This window comes from Monodon monoceros, unplaced genomic scaffold (genome assembly GCF_005190385.1).
Source record: "Monodon monoceros isolate NGI ecotype Baffin Bay Population unplaced genomic scaffold, NGI_Narwhal_1 Super_Scaffold_11, whole genome shotgun sequence".
NCBI classification, from domain to species: domain Eukaryota; kingdom Metazoa; phylum Chordata; class Mammalia; order Artiodactyla; family Monodontidae; genus Monodon; species Monodon monoceros.
In genome coordinates this window covers 51,191,692-51,211,307 of record NW_021703767.1, presented here as the reverse complement: position 1 = coordinate 51,211,307, position 19,616 = coordinate 51,191,692, and positions in this window count along the sequence as shown.

The window sequence follows — 19,616 nt, the reverse complement described above, 5'->3', positions numbered from 1 at the left end:
CAGAGAGAATGGAAATAAATGCCTTACCCTCTTTGCTAAAGTTTTATTTTTCCTCCCTCAATTAAAAGGGTAATTCATAGTTTGTACATAGTGGTATTATTTAGTGTCTGACTTTATGTGGATTATTTTATAATGTGGCTGCCTAACTTATTATTAAATCAAGACAACATACAAATGGATAAAAGATTATTTCACTACTTTTTTCAGTGTGGACTTAATGAGAGGCATATAGTTTTTATTATTCATACATTTTATAATTAGAGTTCTGAAGTTCTGTCCTGATAAAGCTAAAAATAAGGAAGAAATATTTGCTGATTGAAAACAAATAATCTTTTTCAATTATCTGTGCATTCACAGAGAGTATCCTAATGCCTAGAATATATGAGATAAAGAGTAGTACATCTCTTAGTTAGCCACATAGTATATAATAAAAAAACTACAAGAGGTGAGTGAAGGAAGATTTAAAAAAAAAAAAAAAAGTAGGTTGTTCAGGACTGACTGTTTAGGGAGTAATCTTTAATTTGGGCTGTATAGAATGTGTAGGTGTTTAAGGTATTCTAGTTAAAGAGTCAGTAAAACAAAGACAAGTATATAGGAAAGAACACTTGACATCTAAGTCACGTGTGAGTAGTCTGGTTTAATTTAAATGTTAAGTATAAATAAAGGAGTGTTATTAGATAGAACTAGAAAAAATGGAAAGATACAAGGTTATGGAAGGTCCTGACTGCCAGACGAAAGGGATAATACAGGTGTGACAAAGAAACAATAAGAATTAAGCAGATGAGAGAAATAGTTATGAAGACACTTAAAACAGCTAGATATTTTGTATAAGATAGAAACTTGAAGAGTGTGAGATTAGTTCTACCAGTTAGGAAATTACAGTATACTAAAATTAAGTGCTTATAAACTCATGAGAACTTAAAGCAATGCAATGATGGTAGGAAGGTAATCATGTGATATGAAAATTATCAATTATTAATCTTGAATTAAATTGATAACTAATTGAGTGTAGAAGAACAGAGTGAAGAATAAAGTTTGCACTAAGATTTTAGGCTTACCTTCCTGGAAAAACCATATTCAGATATAGTCATAAATGGAAGAGTTAGAAGAATAATCTAGTTTTGACCAGTTGGTGAAGGTAGCAGGTAATATAATGGACTTTTTGCAAAGTCAGCTTTGATGATCCATCATGATATGGAAATGAAAATGATTACTAGACCTCTGCACATGCAGAAGAGATTCTTGAGGTCTGAGAAGCCACACTCTAAGTGGCTGGGTACTACAGGTTTGTGAGTCAAAGATGAGGAAATGTGTGGAAGAGGGAAAGAAAGATGAGATGAGACATCTGTTTCCTTGAGAGAGGTTTGGTAGTATAGGTGAAGAAAAGAAAGACATTAAATGTGAAATGAAAATAATGAAGGTCAAGTAACTTTTTTTTCTAATTAAAAAAATAAATCAGATTCTTTTTTGACTTAAAGTCACTAGTTGGATAAAGATTAGTTTCAGTTGGCCAGAGGAAAGAGCTTCTTATGCATCTTTGATATGTAATCAAATTATTGATTAACATTATCATGTTTGAATGAACTGTGCTTACTTTTAAGCGGCTTATTTATTGTTTACTTTTACCTTTATATATGTCAATGACTTCTTAAAATCTTCTACTCACATGACTTTCCTTTGAATAATAATATTTACTCTATTGCCTGGAGTCACACAGTAAGAGCATGAAATAAGACATGAGGCATAATTGCTATGTTCTTTCTTTTCTTAAACTACTAATAGGGAAATCCCTAGCTGGTCTTAAAGGCCACTAGGACAACATGTATATATTTCTTTTGAAGCATAAAGGTTAAGAAAAAATGTAGTTCCCAGCAAGTAATGGATATAAACAAGATTAGGACCCCATAAGTGAGTTCTAGCAATCATGTTCCTGCTGAAAACCCATAAAGCTAAGTGTCTTTCAAGGCATGCAATATCGTTTCTAAATCTTTTAGAGCACACATATCATTATACAATTTGGCAATCTTTAAACCCCATGGGGATCAATGTTTTCAGTGTGCTACATTATACTTTGCTGTTATAGAAGCTCTAGGTAATAAATGTTTCAGCATCCAATTTAAAGAATATCCATTATGCAAATATAATAATACTTGCATAAAATTCTTGATGTTACAGTTTAGTATCATGTATCAAACTGACTAATGACTTCCCCAAATAAGTTTGTTCAAACAAGGGAAAAAATAAAGTACTGTTAACTTGCATGTAGCCATTATAATAAAAAGGAATGGGGCACTTAAATCTCTAGAATTTGTCTTTGAAAATTATTTTAATTCTGAATATGATTATCAAGGCATTCTTCTAACTTTCTGATGAGAACATTTTTTTTTTCTGCAAGGCTTCTGGCATCTATTTTTCCCTAAAATATCTGCCTATATATCACATGAATATAAATACAACCATATGTAAGAATGATATTAGTATGTATTTGTATATAGACACACACAGAGACACATGCAGAAATACTTCTACATCCTACTTTCCTCTGGTTAATTGAAATAATTAACTCCTCCTTTGCTGGACTATTCCAGGATGAATATGTTGAGCTGTATGTTAATTTTGTAATGACATGATATTATTAGTTAATAGATCTAATCTCTAAGTGAAAAGATAGGGATGAACTAGAAAAACATAATTTTTAGTTTCTAGAATAAGCACCAAAAAAATAGCCTGGTGTATGACATGGGAGCCCCTGTTACTGGATCTGACTTGCTTCTGCAGGGGTCAGTTGGCAGCCCCAGAAGCCAACCCTCTGCTGGCCTTCATGTCTCCCATAGCACATAGATCCTGGAGAGTTCCCAATACTCCCCTAATATTCACAGCTTCACAACCATTATCTGCCTTGGTTCTTTCAGCAAAAGTATTACTGTGCCCTCTGTCTCTGTTTTTTTTTTTTTTTTTTTTTTTTTTGCGTTATGTGGGCCTCTCACTGTTGTGGCCTCTCCCGTTGCGGAGCACAGGCTCCAGACGTGCAGGCTCAGCAGCCATGGCTCACGGGCCTAGCCGCTCCGCGGCATGTGGGATCTTCCCGGACCGGGGCACGAACCCATGTCCCCTGCATCGGCAGGCGGACTCTCAACCACTGTGCCACCAGGGAAGCCCCTGTCTCTGTTTTTGATCAATTGCTCATCATCACAAGAACATACTAGACTCCCAGGCCTTTCCTCACACCTGGAATATAGTGTCTCTCCTCATTGTCTTTTCTGTCCTATCTGTCACTCCCCTAGAACTCCTGAAACTTCCTACTCCATTTGCAGGACCTATTAAAATCCCCTAAATTATTTATCTCTTTTTTTAAGGTTCCCCTGTATCCTTCCTCTAAAGAAAAATTGTCTAATCTAGCTTGCATAAATAATAATTTTTTTACACATACTTTGGATAGCACTGGGCCGGAAAATGAGTATTCTGGCATCAAATCACTACCTTCTTTCATGAAGTCATCTAACAATTCTTAAGCACTTCTTGGTATTCCTAGATTCTATAGGTTCTTAGCTCACTGTCTTTCTCCACTAGTACAGGCATCTTCTTTCTTGGTAATTTCAGTACTGATATAGGTGATCCAACTAATGCTGTGCAGTCAGAACCATGGCTTTCCCTCTTCCAGTAACTTTCTTGAACTATTGTCCTCCAACTTACTCCATTTTAGTCCCTCCAGCTTCCTTTTGGTTCCTAGGACACACCAGACATGCTTGCACCATAGGGATTTGGACATACTGTTCTTTCTGCCTGCATACTCTCCTGTGCATATTCACATGGCTTGTTGCCTCATCCTCTACAAGTCTTAGTTTATTTGTCACCTTCTTACTGAGTCTTCTCCTTTCTAATTTAAAACTGAAAACTCACTTGTCCCTGCATTCCTTATATTCCTTCCTTGATTTATGTTTTCTCTATAGCACTTCTCACATCTAATATACTATATATTTTACTTATTTTATCTATTTATATTCTTCATAGTCTGACCCCCATTTTAAAAATAAATTCCACAAAGGCTGACTATTTTCTGTTTCCTTCACTGTTGTATCTTCAGTTCTAGAAGAGTTACTGGCACATGGCAGGTTTGAAAATAAGAATTAAAATTATCCTTATTTATAAGAAGTAAACACTCCCAGTGTAAGTAAATACAACCAGTGACTTAAAACAGCTTAATTTACTCACTGGCTGATTTATAAATTAATGAATCCATCTTTTAAATAAATATGCACATTTACTTTCTGAGTAATACATTCATCAAAATAAATCTTTGGAAAATTGTTTAAACCATATAATTTAAATGATAAACCTGAATTTGTTACTGTCTTTTCAGTCTAACCATGAAAGATCATAATCAGAATGGAATAGTTATGTTAGAGCAGGCAGATAGCTAGATATGAGCAGAGAAAGGGGGGCACAGGCCAAGTGGCAGGAAACCATGCATCTTGTGAACAACAGGGTCCTTGGGTAGACAAAGAAAAGCAGGAACCTCTGGACTGACAGGAAGCCATACAACTTGAGGTGACAGGGGTCTTAGAGGCAGACACAGAAAGGTGGGAAAAGGAGGGAATCTCTGACATTTGAATGTAACCTTTTGCTCATTTTGCCATCGTTACAATAAAATTAGCCTTGCAGATAAGAAGTACCCATCATGCACTGATGCCATGACACTTCCAATCAAGACTAAATAAGGACCAAAATTCCTCCTCTCCTTGGGAAGGTGGAGCTGGGATGAGAATCAGGGATTATGACCCAAAACCCCTCCCTCCTCAGTGAATATCCTGCCCCTTCATTTTCACACCTCATATAACCAGCTTGTCAAAGAAACTCAGGGCAGCTACTCACCTTGGAGCATACTGTTACTTACTAAATCCTTTCTTTGTTTTCCTGACCTCTGTGTCTTGTCTCTGAATTCTTTCTGCGATGAGTCAAGAGCCTACTCTCCGGTAACAATTACATGATGAGTAAATTATCTAATGAGTAAATAATACTCAACAGAACCAAATAATACCATCTTCCAAAATGAGAAGGAAATAATAAACAAAAATATATCATTTTTAATGCATCCTTCACTTTCTAATAAATTATAAAAATATCCAAATGAAAACCAACCAAATTATTTGTGCTCGAATAACTCAGTCCCTAAAAAAAGTCTATAGTTTAACATAAAGGAAATCTTTCTATACTTATTTTAGCTAGATGGATATGAGTATTTATAGAAAGCTAAATGGAACTATAAATTTCCTAGTACTTATAGAGTCATTGAGATAAAATTCCTAACTAGGAATGTACCTAACTAATAATATCTCTGCCAGCAAATAATATTCAGATTTTAAAGATTCTCAGTTGTATATCCTTCTACCGTAGACTCATCCAAGGCAAATTTGAGTTGTTTACCATAATCTCTACATCCCTCACTTTTAAGCTTGTTTTCTTCTTGCCCACTGTAGCAATTGATAGTCTCATGCTGAGCCCTTGGTGCCTTAGACCCAAGGATGCAAAATTTGCAAAATATTAGGATCCCAGTTAAATTTAAATTTTAGTTAAATGGCATGTATATTTTTAAGTCTAATTATATCTCAGGCAATATTTAGAACATACTTATTGTACTAAAGGTTATTTACTATTTCTCTTAAATTAAACTTAGCATCCTCTATTTTATTTGGCAATTCTACTTAGGTCTCCTACTTATCCCCAAGTACTCCATATATGTATACTTTTACCTCTAACTCCTCAAACTTATTTATCTGTGCCATATTTTCTTAGAGGCCTATGGGATATTGCCTTATGTGTCATGTAGTCCAGTCCAGTGTAAATCAGAATGTGGGTTAATAAATGAAGTAGATAATTTAAGTCTGCTAATATTATAGATTAGGCCATTAATTACCTATACTATTAATCTTGTTTGCACTCCCTGAAAATCAGACAGATTATAAAACACATAAAGGACTTAATTCTGTATTTTTCTTTAAGAAGGAATTTTTATTAAAATATTTAGAATTTAGATACGTTTGTAGCCAATTAATATGGGTAATTTTGGTTTAGTGTAAGAATGGGTTTGGGAGTAGAGCAAGGCTTTTTTGGTGCTCCTCAAAAATGTATTGAAGGCTGTTGCCTTCTTAGTGTCAATCATAACAGCTCTTTAAAAAATGAGTATTATAGAACCTTATCTTGGAAACATTGGAAAATTATTAATAAATTGATTTTTGAAACAAATAAAACTTGACAAATAATAATATATTTAGCTAGTCAATCTCTAGTAATTATTTTTGGCTTCCATGAGTAAAGCAATAAAAAGAACTAAAATCAGTGAACTTTTAAGTTCTTGAGAAGGTTGCAATTGATTAGTGTAAACTAAATGAACAAATATAGCAAAACTATATATGATGAATAAATGTAGCAGAAACAGATCTACAAAATTGACCTACCAGTAGATACACCAAATTGTCTTCAATAGTTTAATTCCTAGCATCTTCAAAAAGGTGCCATTGAAATACAGTTTCCTTTTTATGGAAGAATTGTGCTACTCCTTTAAAGAAGCTAAAATAGAAGATAGGATATATACATCTATACACACATATACACATACATATGGGTCATATATACATACATATACATGCATATATATATGTGTGTGTGTATATATATATAGTTGAAAATTTGCTGTAAGAATTATCCCTAGAGTAAAAGTAGGAAGGTATATTTAACTGGACTCTTGAGAGTTTTCCTGGAGTTTCTCCTTTTCTTCACTTCTAATTATCCAATATGTTTGACAATTTTGATTTTTGTAGACATACGTTATAGAGAATGACTGAGTCAACTTATATTCAGTCAGAGCTCCATTCTTTCATCTCTCCTACTCACATAGGCAGACATACACATGCTGCATACACACATGCACAATCTTGTACCTGAATAGTGTACAATGCCATTCCTTCCTATTGTGAAAGAGACTGAAACAGATAACTCTCAAGATTCCTTAAGTACAATTTTAATGGATATGAAAATTAAATACACTTTGATCACATTCCTTCCTAATTTTTATTGAACTCAGATTTGAGACATCATTTCAGCAATTATATATCTTTCTCATCTATAGTAATAACATTCGCATTTTGCATTCTGCCATTGAAACTGTAAAATCAGAGTCTGAAAAATCCCTGAAATCTGTTCATGATTTTTGGTTCCCTTTAAGTTAAAACAACAACAATAACAACAAACAACAAAATAACATTAAGATTTTTTTCTGATACATATTGCTGTTTTTTTTTTTTTATATGTATACCACAGGGCCAGTGCCTCTCTCAATTTAGAGCCTCAAAGAAGTCAACAACCCTTTAAGTCCCAGTGCAGGCTTCCCATCTGTTGGGTGAATGGACCTCAGAGAAAACTGAGGTAAGTGCTGGGTTTAAAGTTTGGCAGAAATAATGGAGGTTTTAAAGCAGTCATCACCCCTCCAGCAATACTGATGTTCACATAACTCACAGAATTCTTTCTATCGGTCATTTTACCTTCAAAAACTGTATTTCTCCCAACAAAAAAAGCCAGGTTACCCTTTTTGCAATTACTGTGACTTGTGTTTCTTACCCTCCTAGAGGCATCTTTCTACTGGCAGCTTGGGACCTGTTATCACTAAGATAAGACTAAGATGCCTGCTCTCAGGGTGCATTTCAAACCTTCGGTCTTATATAACCATCCTTAGCAACCCTCTCCCTGCCTCCTGGTATTGACATCAGACTGATATACATACCTCCCACAACCAACTGAGCAATACATTACATTTGTGACTAACTTGGGAGTTTCAACTATTGTTTTAAGCATAGCTTTTAACTCAGTCATTTACGTTTTCAGTTTCAAAATGGTTAGAAAACTCACTAGACCCAAGTATTTTATTAATTTGAGATAAAATCATATAGACAAACAAGTACAGTTAAATAAAGCCAGTAACATCAAAGGGATAATTTTCTATGTAGTCATTATTTTTACAAAACTCTACTCTGTTCTCCACTTTGTCTCCAGTGAAGTGCTCATGTAAATATACCCTCAATCAATTAAAACAAATATTTCATTGTGGGTTTAATTTGGATTTCCCTGATGATTAGTGACATTGAACATTTTTTCATATACTTGTTGGCCAGTTGTATGTCTTCTTTAGAGAAATGTCGATTTGAGTCCTTAGACAAGTTTTAAGTCTGGTTATTAATTTTTTGCTATTGAGTTGTAGGAGTTCCTTATATATTTTGGAGATTAAACTATCATCAGATACTGATTTACAAATGTTTTTTTCCCATTCTATAGATTGTCTTTTCACTCGATTTTTACCTTTGCTGTGCAGATGTAGCTGGTGGAAATGCAGAATAGTAGCTATGAAAATAGCATGTCAGTTCTTCAAAAATTTAAAAATAAAACTACCATGTGATCCAGCAATCCCACTTTTGGGTGTTTATCCAAAATAATTGAAATCAGAATCTTGAAGAGATATTAGTACTTTCATATTCATTGCAGCACTATCCACAATAGCCAAGATGTGGACTGCTGTACTGCCCTGTACATATCGTCAACAATAATGTATACTTAGAGACTTGTTAAAAGGACAGATATCATGTTATGTGTTCTTACCACAATAAAGTAAAAAATAATACACATTGATTATTTCATGTTTAACACTAGAATAACTACCACGTTAATACAGAGGTAAGAAAAATTTATTGATTACATGTGGATTTTTGGTCACTATATATTTTGTCTAATTGCTAATAGAAAGTTATTAAATGTATTATTAAAAGTTTATATTTTTTCATGCATTATAAAAACCATTTGCAGATGCAAACAAAATATGTTTTTATAACATGCATTTCTCCTTTTTATTCTGGAGACATGATTAATATACATGTAAGAATTGTTTGGGCCACCAAGGTTTTCTTTCTTTTTTTAACATTAAAATAAGTTTGACATAGAAAATCATACATGTCACAACCACATTTGGCATACAAGGTGAAAACTTACTGTATTCCAACTTTGTATTAAAATTTAGGAATACAACCTAATGGGGGAAACAGACAAAAACAAATAACCAGTCAAATAAAATAACACACTGTGGTAAGAACTAAGAGGAAAGAACCAGGTAGCAGACAGTGAGTAATGGTGAGGGAGCAAGAATGAAGGAATAATAAGTTGATTAAGACAGATTTTCTTTTGAAAAGTGTGGAAGCAGAATTTCAAAGTTTAAGAAGGAAAGTCATATTAGGATAAGGAGGGGAGGAGGATTCCTGAAGCAAGAAAAAGCTTGGTATATTTGAGAAGCTAAAAGTTCAAATGGCTAACATGTAATGAGTAAATGGGAGAGTAGCGCTATACCAAATGAGACATTGGTACAGACCATGCAGGGCCTCTCAGGTCATGATAAAGAGACCATATTCCCTTTTTTGGTATTACGGTTAAAACTTGATATAAGAGAGTGACAGTATCGAGGTATGTGAATGCAGTTGTCCCTTGGTATCCATGGGGCATTGTTTCCAGGATCTTCTGCAGATACCAAACTCTGTGGATGCTCAGGTTCCTTACGTTCAGCTGATCTAATGTGGTTGGATCCATGAATGATGAACCTGTGGCTAGGGAGGGCCATCTGTAGTTGGAAATTTTACCTTACTTGTAAGCTTATAAGTTAGCCTATCAGAGTCAGGTAGAAGACTACTGGTAGAAGACTTGAGACTTGAGTCAGAGACAAAAGACCTTATTATTCATGACACAGAAAGTGCTATGAGGATCAACATATTTGTGCCAGTTCCCCTTGCCTCTAATTTCCACAGCAGCAACACAGGTGGGCCAAGAGAAGGGCTGGAACAGGCAATGGGTTGTGTTGCAGGAGAGGGACCCTGAGCTTAAGGAACAGGAATCTTTTGTAATGGATATTAAGAAAATCTGCCATTTTTCTCCACAAAATGACATGATTTTTATTATATTGGACAGTAAGCATGCCTACTCTGCACTCAGTAAGAGTCTTTGTCTACCTTTGCCCTATAAACATCCTTGAAAAGATAGTCTAGAACAAAGGGAGATGAGTGTCTCTGCTCACGAGACATACAGACATGCAAGAAACCCATGGAGAATTGTCTTACAACAGTCAGGCTCTGATGTATGTTTTAGGCAAATCACTAAGGTCATATAGTAGAGAAAGAATTGAGAGGAGGCAGGTGTTTATGTAGGGTGACCACTGGGATGTCACTACTTTGTGACAGAATGTACATGGGCTTCTGTCACATGTACAGATAATTCTTGCTTGAACTAGGCATCTGCTTGGGAAGGTGGACAAAACAATATGTTAGTATATATTTTGGAGGTAAAATTGACAAAATTTGTTGATTTGTGCTTGATTGGATATGTGAGATAATTCACAGGGAAACAATTTATTGGTATAGAGATGATTATGTGATAGAAGTGGATACAACCGTGTTTATTTAATCAATCAAGAGTTGAGTTTTGAATATGGTATGCTTCAGTTAAATGTAAAGGAATGAAATGGATATGTACAAGTTGGAGCTCAGAGGATAGGTCTTGGTGGAGATAATTTTGGAGTCAACAACTAGATGATGTATGAATCCCTGAGCTTGGATGAAACAACTTGAGGAGAAATTTATGAGAGAAGACAAGAGAAAATTCAACTGAATATCAAAGAAAATCAATTCTAAGATATGATATATGAGAGGTGGTATCTGAAATGTTATGAAATAGAAGTAAAAAGGACAGTTATTTTGTTAGAAAACAAAGTAAGTTAGTGTTGCAGGAAGTATACAGACATCTGGTTCAAATGGTCCTGATTAACAACTCTCCTAGTCATGAATTTAGAAAGCTTAATTGAGTGAGCTTTACTAACTAGAATAAAATTTATTTTTTCCTCAAAAAATAATTCATAACTGGAATAAACATTAGCCAAGAAATTAAGAACTACAGGTGGAATTGTTACAGATTTTAAAATTAAAATTGCCCATCTAGCATCTCTCTACAACCAAAAAAATACAAAAGACCATTACAAGTGAAGTGCAGTATGTTATAAACCATGTGAATGTAAAAGTAATAGTATAGAGAGAAGGTGGAGGAGCCTGTTAAAGTGGAAAAACAGGTACTAGAGTAAAGACATTGATTTCTTATTCTTACATGGTAAGAAATCAAGAGACACAGTCTGAAAAACAATGAACAGAAGTTAATATGTCTTATTTAAAATTCCAAAGAAGCAAATATACAAATGATAAAATATAACTAACAAAATTAAAGCTATCATAGTATAGTATCATGATGCTGCCTTCCTGGCTTTGATCATTGTACCGTGGTTATGAAAGGTATTAACATTAGGGGAAACTGGGTAAAGAGTACAGGAACTCTATTTTTGTAACTTTGTCTAAAATTATTTCAAAATAAAATGTTTTAAAAATTAAAGGTATCAATGATATGAGAGAAAGGACAAATATGCTATTCCCTCATGTTATATTAGAATCTATAATAATGTTGATTACCTACACTGCCCATTCCCATTATTTTCTTCCTATTCAAGTATCAATACTGTTAATGTATTCATACATTCTTTGAACCCATGTATCTTAGAAGCTGACTCCACTGACACATCCAGAAAAAGCCTGCATTAGTCAAAGTGTACACCAATTACTCCTCGAAGTAATTAGTTCAGGAATGAGTGTATGACTTAATCCTGACCAATGAGCAATAAAAGGAAGACTATTGAGGGTCTTGTGAGAATAGTTCCACTTCTAAGAGAGACTACATGACAAGATGTCTTTTCTTCTTCCTCTGGATTTTATGTGAGTTATTTGATGCCTAGAACCTGAGTAATCAATTTGCTACCTCTAAATATGGAACAAATGCTGCAGAGGCGGAACAGAATAGAAAGAACCTGGGTTCTTGATAATATAATTGAGCATCTAAAATAATTAACCCTGAGGTCTGTGAAATTATGAAATAGTGAAGTTATGTGAAATAAAATAATAATATACTATATTTTAAGCCAGGTTGAGTTACATGCATGAAATTGAAAGCATTATAACTAAGGGAATTTACCAGTGGAAACTATGTAACGGTGGTAATTCAAGAAATGAATATAGAATTAATTGTTTAGAATTCTCTTGGTAACCAATGAATAATTAAAACAGAATGCCTAACTCTAGTAAGTGGGGTTAGAATAGGATGAAGAGGATTTAAATTTTTTCAACTTTTCATTTAATGTCATTCAGTCCTGTTTGATTCTTACTCTATAAACCACCCCCACAACTGTGCATGCTGTCACTTATATAAGATGCCAGATATTGAGGCCAAAAAAAAAAAATAATAATATATACAAAGTTAAAGATAAGAACCAGATTGTAAGAAAGGGTTTGCAACATAATTCATAGTGATTGGATTAATATATGTGTATATAGACTTATTATTACAAAAAAAGGCATCTAAGTATAAAATTGGGTAATGGATGATAATTAGCAACTTACCAAAGATTAAATGCAAATGCCCAATATACCTATAAAATGGTACTCAAGGTCACTAATAATCAAGGACAGTAAAATTAAAACAATATTGAAGCTTTTTTAACCCATCAAATGCCAGTAATGTCAAAGACTACTGTTAAACTTTCTTGACCAGAATAGACCAAAATAGAAAGACAAAAATTCTTTTGACAAGAGGGTTGCTGGTTACATCAACCCTTGGTTACATCACTTCTGGAAGCCTTACTAATCCCTCTCAGCACTTCCTGGAGCAGGTTTTGATTTTCCCCCATAGTAGATAAAGGGGAAACAGAGGCATAAACATGTTAATAAATGTTCTCAAGTTCATATAGGTCACAGTCAATGAAGCTGTGATTTGAACATTTTTTTCTTCGATATAAAACCTCTTGGTTTTAACTATTGGAGACAACCTGAACCCTTTGGCTAATATTTACATAAGAATAATTCCATGAGAGGAAGCCTGTAGGCTCCTCTCTGCTACCCCTTACAGAGGCTGTTTGGGCAGGGACTAAGCATAATTTATGCAGCTCCTCTAAACTCTTTTTTTTTTGACTCATCTGTTTACAGATAGGAAAATCTAGTCTTCTAATGCAAATTGAGGAATTTTAAAATTGATATTTTATTTCCCTATTAGTTCCAAAAGGTACCAGAAGAAAAGTATACCATCTAATTTTCCCTGAAAACTCCAACATAAATCTCTAAACATTTCTCCCTATAGCTTTCTTTTCTCTCTGAGAGGAAAATAATTGGGCTGATAGGTAGGAACAACTAAAATATCAGTTAGATGGACATTCAAATATTTTTTGAAATTTTAGTGCTAGAGCAACCTATTTTTTATAAAGCTTTTAGATAGATTAATTACTCTAGGAAAATTAAAATAGTATGCTTATTTTTATTTTTCAGGGTTATGACTTAGGTCACTATTGTCTTTAATAACTCCTTCAGTTGTATTGATTTTATATTTGCATGTAAGGGTAATGTCTGCTTTTCTTCTTCCTTCTCAGCTTCCTTCTTCTTCTCCCTCTTTCTTTCTTAAATTTATGACGTCCATTTTGTGTTCTGTTTTATAGTTTCAAATATTTACAAATATTTCCCTAGCAAAATATTTACCCTTGGGCTGTTCCCTTTAATGAATTGCCAGACAGTAGACTAGTACAAAATATTTTTGCCTTGAAATATTTCTTAAATGGCTGTCATTACATTTTTTTTTCACTTAGAAGCTCATAGGTAGTACTTTAATTAAATTAATTATATTTCCTTCCTTATCTTAGTTTCTGAAAGTTTGAGCAATACTTAGAAACTATGTAGTTTGAAATGAGTATATTACCTGTGTGGTAGGCCTGAAGATTTTGGAAGTGATCAAGGAAGAGACAGGACCACGAGAGGCAGTAATACATGGCAAGATTTGTTGGTCAGTGCCTGGACAGGGCTGCATGAGGGTGAATTTGGCATGAGGAACCACTCAGAAGGGGAATAGGGCAAGAGACTGGACCTCCTCAGAGAAGGGAACATCAGAGCAGGGCATGTCTTGGTGATGTCAGTCAGAAGTAAGGCTGGGAGTTTCCAGGTCAGAGTTTGGAAGGGCATTTGTGGTTTGGGGTCTTTTATAGACACAGGGTTTGTCTTATCAATGGTTATCACATATTGGGCAAGTTTTGAGGAGTATACATAGTAGATAGGCTCTAAATGGCTAAAGATATGTTTGTATGTGTAAGGTCGGATCTTAACAAACGGCACCGCGAAACAGAGGAAAGCTTCAAGTGAGCTTTATTAGGGAGCGCTCCCGGGCGAGGTTCACTGGTCCGAGAGAAAGGGGCCAGAGAAGTCGCACCCGGGCGAGGGTTGGGCAAGATTTTATAGGGGAAGAAGGGAAAGGGGTGTGGTGAATCTGGGAAGGCACAGGGTATTCCTTATTTGGTGGTCTTTTCGGGTATCCTGGGGAACCGTTTGTCCCGCCCCTCGAAAGGCGGGAAGGCTGGGCCGGGTGCAAAGTCCCCAGGTCAGTTTCTGGAACTGGGTGGTCCGGAGAGTTTCGGTCTGATGCAACCTGTGAATCTGATTGTGTTCCCCTGCCTCGGGCCAGTTGGCCTTACAGTATGGACTATATTTAAAGCAATTTAATGTGTAAGAATTTGAGTTTGGCACCTGTAAGCTTTGGGCTAGCAGGCTTGGCTGCTGTGAAGAAATAAACAGTGTGCGGCCATTTAGGACAATGCATCTTTGGCCCATTTATGTAACAACCTCTAAGTGTGAAACAGGAATATAAGCATAATTTATTTTGTTTCCTTCTCTATTTATTGAATGAGTTAACCTGTACTGAATAATAGACATGTCCTTTTAGGAGGCGCATCATGTAATTTTGTCATTGGTAAATTCAAAGCAGGCAGTATACATTATTTATCATAAATGATTACAGGTTAAACTATTTTGCAGCTATAGCACAGGGCAAATTGTTCAGAGTATCAGTAAACTATAAAACCATTCCCTGAAGCCTGATATCCTGGCCAAAAATTTGGAAAGGGTTTTTGCTTACTTACTGATACAACTAAGCTTCAATATTTAAAGGGGAAAAAGGAAAAGCCCAGAATGAAATCGTATTTACACAGTGCTCAAGGTGCTAGGGAAGAATGTATGATATTACTCTTCTGTAATGTTCTCTGAAAAGTTCTGGGTTTTATAGAGAGAAATTCAAGTCGTGGTGCAAAGGGAATGGTGAAACTGGACAAAGCAAATTCCCTTTTCTAAAGGTAAAATGATATGTTACTAACTCCAAGAAAATTTTTTGATTTATTCATTAGAAGAATTTCTTGGTGCATATAAATGAGTGTTGTTCTATTAGTTCTTTTATGCTTTAGGAATGAAATTAAAATTATTTTCAAAGTAAAATTCCATTAGAAAGCACCTTGCTGTAACCACGGATTTGGATTATTTTAGGGCAAGTACTATCTCCTGTACACATGGGAATTTAGTACAACACTTTCCATAGAAAATATTCCCTGTAATATTATAATGATGCTAGATTGTAACTTGACATTCAGTGCAACACAACCTCCTGTTCTCTGTTTCATTGGCCAAAGTAGAGTGAGGCTTTTGTCTTGCCCAGCATCACTTTAAGAAACCACCCTTTATTTTCCCATTGTTAGTTCAAGTGGTTTGGATGGGACTAACTATATTTCAGAGATAAGACTGTGTCATTGGAATTTTTTGATTCAACATATTAATTATCAAATAAAATTAGTCTTGTCAGTTGAGTAGAAATTTAGCCCTTTTGTGAAAGGGTGAAGGAAGAATCAAAATGTGTAAGAGAGAGTAATATTGCTTTTCCTTTTTTGACTGGGAAGGTGCATGGTTGCTGCCTTCTCACATAGAAGGGAGATAATGAATGGAACAACACAGTCATACAGCATTGAATATTAGAGCGGATTGGGTCCTAGGAATACACTAATCAAATATCTTCAGTTTACAGATAAGGGAACTGAGGCCCATGTAAGGAGCTAGATAACTATGAGCCATCCTTGTCATGTGACAATGTTATAATGCTTATAAGCATTATTGAAAAAACCAAGTCATTATGAGAACTTCATCTGTATAAATTATCAAGAAAGTATGACATAGGAGAGTGGAAGAACTGGAAAGAATTTTCTGGTACTACAAGGGTTAATGGAATATAAAGTTTTCTTTATCATAGGATATACACTAAAATTGAGGTTTGAAGGTAATAAAATGTACTTGCGGCATTTCAGTATAATAAAATACAACTGTTTTTTTAGAATTTTTAAAGGAGTATAGTTGATTTACAATGTTGTGTTAGTTTCTGCTGTACAGCAAAGTGAATCAGATATACATATCCACTCTTTTTTAGATTCTTTTCCCATATAGGTCATTACAGAGTACTGAGAAGATATCCCTGTACTATACAGTAGGTCCTTATTAGTTATGTATTTTATATATAGTAGTGTGTATATGTCAATCCCAGTCTCCCAATTTATGCCCCCCCATCTCCCCTAGTAACCATAAATTTGTTTTCTACATCTATGGCTCTATTTCTGTAAATACAACTAGTTTTGAGAATAAAATCAAGATGCCAAAGGTAAAGAATTTGGAGACACTACCTGCACCTAGTAAGCACTCAATAATTAGTACTTCCTTTTATCACTGTCTTTTCCACAGCAAACAGACAATTCTATTTTTTTTTAATGACAAACCATTATTTTCTTAAATAATCAAGAACATGATAAAGTCAACACAAACCATAGAAGGTTATTATGGTAGACATAGAATCTTTGTTGTTCTAGGCAGGTTACACCAAAAAAAAAATTAAAAAAAAGAATAACCCTTTATATTTGTAGCTGAAGGCAATAAACATTTAGGAAACAAGCACATTGAAATTACCCCACTTTACAAGATTTTTTTTTTTTTTTTTTGCGGTACGCGGGCCTCTCACTGTCATGGCCCCTCCCGTTGCGGAGCATAGGCTCCGGACGTGCAGGCTCAGCGGCCATGGCTCACGGGCCCAGCCGCTCCGTGGCATGTGGGATCTTCCTAGACTGGGGTACGAACCCGCGTCCCCTGCATCGGCAGGCAGACTCTCAACCACTGTGCCACCAGGGAAGCCCTCCAAGATTTTAAATACTTCATAATTTTCAAACTCAAGTATTATAAACCAAGGCAAATAAAATTCATTTAAAAATTGTGTCCTTCATTGTGCTCTTTCATATTCTGGAACAAACTGATGTTTTACTTTACAACCATCTCAGGGGGTTCATGAGGTTAAAACTAAGTTTTTTAACCTTGTTATAATATTATTAACATGCCATGCATTCATTGTCACTATCTTCAAATGAATCAGGAAGTAAGCATTTTAACATTTCTGTTTCTGTTTCAATTTTCAGTATGGTAAACATTAATAGTTATGATACATAAATAAAGCTAGCTCCCTGGGGTCCTCAATAAGCTTGAAGAGTGCAGAGGGGTTCAGAGACCAACAAAACAGTCCTTTAGGACAAAACTAATATTTTCCTTAACAAACAAATATGTGCAGAGTTGTATTTCTCTGAAATTCTTGTTCCTAAATAGAGTTTCATTCACATATATTAATCATAACTTTTAACCCAAGTAATTTCAATTTCACAGAAAAAACTTTGAGGAGACAACTGGGGTTACACAGCAGCATCATTGAAGTTTTGCAGAGCTCATAAATACAACACAACTTTCTATAGCTATACTTCATACAACTCCTCAAAATGGCAAAAATGTACATATTCTTTAATAGACCCAAAGTCTCTCAGTAGCATATAAGAAGAAGCAAAAACATAGAAAGTTAAAATTATGCTTAGTAATTAATGTTTCATTGTTCTGACTTAGAAATTATTCAGGTATCCAATGAAATTTCATTAATTAATTCATTTCAGACAATTACTTAGGAAATACACAAGTTCTCTTTGTGTGGCCTGTGGAACCTGCTTAACTTTCCTAGCACTTTGTCCCTCGCTCTTGATGATGGGGATAATTGCACAGTACTTGTTACTTATGTAGCATATTGAATTCCTGTTGCTAAATGATATAGATCCATGAGTTTAAGATATGTCCATGCACACAATATTATCATTGACAATTTAAAGGTTTTTCAGTTTCACAAAGAGTATCTTCATGATCACTTTGAAAGATTTATAAGGTTTGTTTTCATCAGGAAATTCTTGTCTGAGAATTAGCATAAATAGTGCAGGGGAGCCAAGGTGCTGTTAGACATTTTAAGGACAGTACTATAAATGGTAATTACTAGCTTAAACATGTATTTGTTCCAGTGAAATACAACCCTCCATTTACATCTGAGTTCTAGCTGTGAAAGATGACTTTTCTGTAAGCAGGGAGTGGGTTTTTTCCAACACCTGCTAGAAATGTGTATAAAATACATTAACTCACGAAGAAAACGGTATCATTCTAAAGCCAAATGAAGTGGTGTTCTATACAGTTCCCATGGAAGAATATCCCTTTATCCTTTCATCTCACTGTGAGCCTAGTGATAGAAACCAGTGAAGAGAGGAGGCTGATGAATGGAGAAGGTTGAAGAATTGATGTAAATAACCCTTGATTAATTCTTATGTACAAGATTATTAATAATAATATTTTAGAAAAGTTTTTAGGAAAAGTTGTCCTAAGCCAGTGGTCATTGCTTTAAAAAGTGATAACCCCGTTTAGAATTTAGTAACAGTATTTTAAAAATGCAGTTACTTTGAAGGAGCTAAATCATTTCATGTGATACGTGAATTGAACTCTGAGTTCTTACATGGGATTGCATCGGGGAAAATCATGAACATGTTGCACTTCCTTTTATGGAAAATTGCCAAATGTGTCAATAGATGCCTCCAAATATCAGGCATTCTTAAATCACACTCTTTCTTGCGTTAGCCCTGACTTAGTAACTTACAAATGTATCGAATAATATTGTTTTCTTTACTTTGACTAGCAGGTTCATAACTGACTCTGCAAACTTTGTCATTATTAGACAAGGAAATAAGACATTTAGAATTTTAGGGAAATACAATTGAGGTTGAAGTGATTATTTTCCACACAGGTATAAATTTTAAAGCTAGTAAAAGTTTTCAATGTATGAATTTATAAATAATAAATCTAGGAAAATATACTATCATCTGATATTGCAAATTCTGATTACATAGAGAATAAACTAATAGATTTTTATCAATTTCTACATACAGTTGTTAGTGAAATCTTTCATTATATTTCTGGGAACATGCCAAGAATATGTAATGTGATGGTTTACTTTGGAGACTTTTTATATGTTTATTATTATTATTTTCTTTGCCTGGAAGATCACTCATCTTTTCCTCATCTGATTAATCCCTACTTATTCCTCTAAACTAAGCTCAAGAACTTCTAGAAAAAATGGCATAAAAGAATGGTATCCAAAATCTCTATTCCATGAACTCATTGAATTTGCCACAACACTAAAATTAGAGCATGGTGTAAACCAAGTGCTGAATAGAAGAATTTCTCCCAGACATAGTGAAGATGGTATTGTGTTGAAGGAATTTTTCCATTGCCAGCACATAATTCCCATTTCTG